Source organism: Pipistrellus hanaki (genome assembly GCF_964339955.1).
Source record: "Pipistrellus hanaki genome assembly, chromosome: 1".
Classification (NCBI taxonomy): domain Eukaryota; kingdom Metazoa; phylum Chordata; class Mammalia; order Chiroptera; family Vespertilionidae; genus Pipistrellus; species Pipistrellus hanaki.
Window position 1 is genome coordinate 165,252,096 of NC_140503.1, and position 6,119 is coordinate 165,258,214.

Genomic DNA, 6,119 nt, shown 5'->3' on the forward strand with positions numbered 1-6,119 from the left:
TTTGGGGCATCTCATATAACTGGGATTGTATGATATTTTACCCTGTTTTTTTTGGCCTGGTTTCTTTCACTTACATAATGTTTTCAAGGTTTATCTATTTTATAGCATAAATCAGTGTTTCATTACTTTTTATTACTGAATAATATTCCATTATATGGATATACTATCTTTTATTTATTTGGTCATCAGTTGAGAGAGATTTGGGTTGTTCCCAATTTTCTGATAATATAATTAACGCTTGATTGGATAAAATAATATATAAACATTTGCATTACAAATTTTTTGCATGACTGATTTCAACATCTTGGGTATACACCTGGGAGTGGAATTTCTGAGTCTTATGTAACTCTTTGTTCATCTTTTCAAGGACTGCCAGACTTTCCAAAAGTGGTATTCCATTATATCCTCCTTCCAACAATGGAAAGGCAGTGTATGAGAGTTCTAGTCTCTCCATCTTGTTTCTAACACTGTTATTGTCTATATTTTTTATTAATAGCTATCCTAGTGGGTATAGAATGATATATGATTTTGGTTTTAATTTTCATTACACTAATAATATTGATGTTGAGCATCTTTTCATGTGTTTATTTGCCATTTATATATTTTCTTGGGAGATTTACTCAAATGTTTTTGTCCACATTTTTTTTTTTACATTTTTTTATTGTTTGAAGTATTACAAATAGTAGTACATATGTCTCTTTCTCCCCCATTGACCTCCCCCCAGCTTCCCCAACCCCCTACATGCCCTCACCTGCCCCCCCACTCCCCACCAGTGTCTTGTATCGATTGGTTATGCTTATATGCATGCATACAAGTCCTTCGGTTGATCATAAAATTAAACGATATGTCTTTTTGTTATTGAGTTATGGGTAGCTGATTTTGAGTTGTCTTAAGGGGTCTTTACCATAAGGCCTTCTAAGAAGAGTGAGATCAAACCACTAGAGGCCATCAGAAAGCTAAATCATTTATGGTTATTGGGAAGAGACATTACCCTTATTAAAGAACTGTTGATGGGTCTTCTGAAAACTAATGAAAGCACTAAAGAGAAAAAGAGCCAGAGTATGGGCTTACAAGCCAGACATTTCAGTGGTATCAATGTCAGGAGATTTCTCACCTTTTCCCTGTAGGGGAGAGGAAACAGTGAACTGAGACAGTGAAGTTTTTATTTAAATTTAATTGAAAGGTTTCTTATTACAACTTTATTTTTACCAGTTTTGCTAAGAAGCAGTAACAGCAGCAGAGTTGATTAAGAAAAATGCAAAAAGGAAACACACATAAAAGAAAGTGGTGCCTGCTTTTTAGATATTGATACCGGGGGCCATGCTTTCTGTAACCACCACCTTGTAGTTGCAGAAAGCCCCAGATGAGCTAAAACCGGTTTGGCTCAGTGGATAGAGCATCAGCCTGCAGACTGAAGGGTTCCGGGTTAGATTCCGGTCAAGAGCATGTACCTTGGTTGCGGGCACATCCCCAGTGGAGGGTGTGCAAGAGGCAGCTGATCAATGATTCTCTCTCATCGATGTTTCTAACTGTCTATCCCTCTCTCTTCCTCTCTATAAAAAAAAATCAATAAAATATATTAAAAAAAAAGAAAGCCCCAGATGATTTGAATTGTATGCATTATTATATCAAGGAGTTAGGTGGCTTGCATGAATGCGTCTTCTAGGTTTAGGCATCCTATGCCACTCTTGCTGTGAAATTGAAGTGCATGTAGAAAAAAACATACACTATATGAAACTTTATAACACTTGTGACAACAGTTCCATTTGGTCTATGCACAGAGTAATATTTCTCCAATTATCCTCCAAAACTCCCCACAGACCAGACTTTCGTCCTCATGAGGTGCTGGCCTCAGCCTAACCACCCGGGACTGTCCTATTAAATCACTTACAGGATGTTACAGCCAGCTACCTCCAATTTCTAGAACCTATTCTCTACGAATGTTATTGAAAACAATTTCTACTTCATCTAGATGTTTCTTTCTGCAATGGCAATTGAAGATTTTCTTACACACACACACACACACAAAGTTTTATTAAATCAAAGATGAAGGTATTTTTTAATACCTAAGAGTAACAACAACAACAACAAAAGGATATGCCTAGAATTTTATAAAGAGATGGGACTGACTGAGCTCAATGGAGTCAAAAGCAGTTGTGTGACAATAAATATTGAGCTTGTTTATAATGTTACCCCTTCTGAGTCTAGCTTGTCTTATAGGCCATTTACAAGAGCAGCAGCCAGTACAAACCTCTATGGCATGACTGTGTGTGTGGTGAGACTGATGTAGGAAGTCAAAGAACAGTAATGGCCTGAGAAGCTGGAAGGCCAGGATGTTGGCTGGACAGTCAGCTTTGATGGTGTACTCCATCTACAGGATAATGGGGAATGTGGGGTCGGAATGACATCAAGAAAGCTGAGGGGTGTCCCTGGAGGCTGACAGCCATAGGGATGTTGAGAGACCCTGTATACTTATTAAATATTCTGGAGCTATGGTCTGGAAACTTCAGTGAGGAGTATGCCAACCACATCTCTAGTCTTGGTTTTTGGATTGGGATGGGAGAAAGGAAGGCCACTGATTGAGAGGCTTGAGAAGAAAGAGGAAGTATGTGAACAGTTAGTTAATGGGGTTTGGAAAGAAACAATGAAAGAAGCCAGCAAGGGTCATTAATGGGAAGAGGCAGGGATAAGGGACAGATTCAGGGATGGAGATAAGCCTGAGAGGACGAGGGCACAATCTGGAGAGGTCCCTGCAGAAGTGCCAATAATTTTATGAACAAAAGAGATGGGGGAGGGAGTTAGCAGCCAAGGGAAGTGGGAACAATGAAACTATTGGGACAGAACTACTTGTTGCTAAATTTTTTCATTTTATATTTGATACATTGGTGTCGCCTAACTTGTCACATGAATAACAATCCCATCAAGTTGCAAAACCTGAATACCAATGCTAAGAAGAACTTGGGGTTTCTCTGACCAGTGCCTTTTTTTGTTGTGAAATTCTTCAATTTGAAAAGGGGAATTTCCAATGGAAATAATAGACTGTAAATTGTTTACTTGGCAAAACACCATTAGACTAAGCTAAAGACCTTGATACACAAGGAGATGATATCAGAAGTTTACCTGCCAAGTGCTTTCATAATGAAATGGCAGGGAGATTTTTCCTGACCTGTAGAGCAAAGAAAATGCTCTGAAAGATCCTGTATTTATTTTAAGGGGTGGAAAGGTAGGAATAACGAAAAAGCCAATTAATGAATAAACTGAGTGGGAATCGGGCAAAAGAGTAGTTGAAAAAAGCCTTAAGTTGTTTAGCCATAAATTTATCCTTAATATTGGAACAAATAGAAAAAAAAATTTTTTTCAGGGGTGCTTTACTTAGATTTATTGTCCTCATTTTCCATCTATGGTGTATTTAATACTAAAAAGGGACACAGAGAAAAAAGCAGTGAGGAGTGATAATCAAAGCACAGAAACATTTAGATGACATGTTATCAAATATACTCGAGGCCTGGTGCATGAAATTCGTGCACAGGGGCAGGTGTGTCCCTTAGCCCAGCCTGCACCCTCTCCAATCTGGGGCCTCTCGAGGGATGTCCGACTGCCCGGTGAGATTGGACCTAAATGGGCAGTCGGACATCCCTCTCATAATCCAGGACTGCTTGCTCCCAACTGCTTGCCTGTCTGTCAGCCTGATCACCCCCTAACCAATCCCCTGCCAGCCTGATCACTCCTAACTGCTTCCCTGATGGCACAGTTGCCCCTAACTGCCCTCCCCTGCAGGCCTGGTCCCCCCTAACTGTCCTCCCCTGCAGGCCTGGTCACTCCCACCTGCCCTCCTCTGCTGGCCCTGTAAACCCCTAACTGCCCTCCACCAATGGTCTGATTACCCACAACTGCCCTCTCCTGCTGGCCATCTTATAGCAACCATCTTGTGTCCACATGGGGGCAGCCATCTTGTATGTTGGAGTGATGGTCAATTTGCATATCACCTCTATTATATAGGATAGGAAGTTTATAAAAATTTGCTTCTGCTGTATTTTTAAGCTTTATTTTTTTCCAATCAAGGTGCACTTATTGAATCTTAATCTTGCATCTAGTACTGCACCAAGTGCTATGCATGCTTCAGTAAAGGTACAGGCATGATTCTTACTTTTTTTTTTTTTTAAATGCTTTCTTTATTACATAAAGCCAATATAGCTATTTCTAAGTTCAACTGTTTATGCATCTCTATATTATTCAAAGTGTTATGTCTGTGATGTTAAGACAATCATATCCAAGTGTCATCAGGTAGCAGTTTTCTATGGGTGTCATCTTTTGTCATACATGCTCCCCATTTCGCATACAGTTGACAAACTGCTCTAGGAAATTAAGAAGTTCTCCCAGGCCCCAGAGTAATCATATACCTAATGTTCTTCCCCATCTTATTGTGTCAGAAACAAAGTTCGGAAGAAGACACAAAGTTTTCACAAGTGTCCCAGCTTATCAATATACTGCTTTATCACTTTCATTAATAAAGTAGATTACAATGGAATGTTAATCTGCATCTTATCCGATTGTTACAAGATATTGACATTCTCCTAAAGACACATGATTCTCTAGATGCGAGGTCACTCTCAGAACAGTCTCCCTTCTAGTTAGTGGAGAGCTCACCACAGGTGCAAGGAGTTGTTTCCTGTATTCCAACTACGTGCTTGAAATAGTGCTTTGCAAGATCAGCACTGATTCTGGTATAAGCGTTCACAATTCTGAGACAGTTTCATTACACATCTGGTAGAATTAAAAGACTGCCTGACTTAATCTTATTGTAGTTAGTGTATTAGTGTTATTGCATGTGAGAATTATTTTCCATTATTCAGTTTCACTCAAGAGAGAATAAAGAATTTGGGCAAAAATTATAACCAGGTTATGAGTAATTCTCTAAGCTAAAGAAACAAAGTAATTGCTGAAGTTAACAAAGATGCAATAGTTCTCTTCATATGCTTTGTGAACTGCATTATTAAAAGGGAGCTTAGCAAAAATTTGACCAATAAGAGTTTAATTTCATACCAATAGAACTTTAGATTTTAGATTTATTTAGGGCCTTTTGCACATGTTTATATAATATTTCGTTTACTCTAATAGATGACAAGATAGCTCCTCCTCAGTGAGACTCTGGCCTAAACATATTTGCTTTACTTATATAGCAAGAGGATAACATTAAACATGGAAGCTTTTGATTTGTGGCACTGAACCATGATCTACACAAGGCATCCTTCAAAAGGTATAATTAAGGATCCACCTAGCTTTTCAGCAATACAAGCCCGATTGAGGTCTTCTGGCCCATTTGCTTGACATTCATGTTTTATGCCTTGAAATTTCTTTTTAATTGCATCCTTGGAGCTCGTATAGATCATTTTACTTTTCAGAGGTGCTAGTTCTGGTGCCCATAAGAAAAACATCAGCTCCTCTTTTCTGGATTCCTTGGTTTCAAAGCTTGCATCATACAAAGCATAGCGACAATCTTTCTCTGGAAGCATTCCCACAAAATGCTTGAAAGGATCGGTTATGGTTACACCAACATCTCCAACCAAGATCTCTTTGCCTTCTTCTACAATGATGCACTTTTTGTCTGCACTGAGACAAAAAAATGACAGCCTTCTTTTCTTGATTTCTTCTGGTGTGGAACACTTCCTAACTTTCATGTCATAAAAAAATGCGATATACTTCATCAGCAACTTGCACTCCTGAGGCCATCTTCGCCGAGGCGGTCGCAGGGACGCGGGGCAGGGAGCCAGCGGGCGCGGAGGGTGCGGAGTGGGCCCGGAGTGTCCTCGCAGCAGCGCGCGGACGAGCAACCCAGCCATGATTCTTACTTTTATGGCGCTTACACTCTTAGGAAAACAAGACTAACCACAAAGAGAGAAGAATACAAGATGCTTTCAAGGAAATTAATTGAATATTATCATGCATATTGACACAAATGAAAGATAATACTTTTGTGGTATTATATGATGGAAAAGACTAATTGAAAGTTAAGAAAAAAACAAATGTAATCCCCCCCTCCCCCCCCAAAAAAATGCTTTGGGCTGTTTAATTTTGTTTAAACTTGAATCATTAGACACTCTTTTCTAAAGTGTCACAGA

The 6,119-nt window shown here is 39.2% G+C and overlaps 1 pseudogene across 1 annotated transcript; it reads right to left on the minus strand.

Moving 5' to 3' along the window:
- Positions 1–5,059: 5,059 nt before the first annotated feature.
- On the minus strand, positions 5,060–5,779 carry LOC311630123 (destrin-like; annotated as a pseudogene). The gene has a single exon. The product of its transcript is annotated as a destrin-like (transcript).
- Positions 5,780–6,119: the final 340 nt, after the last annotated feature.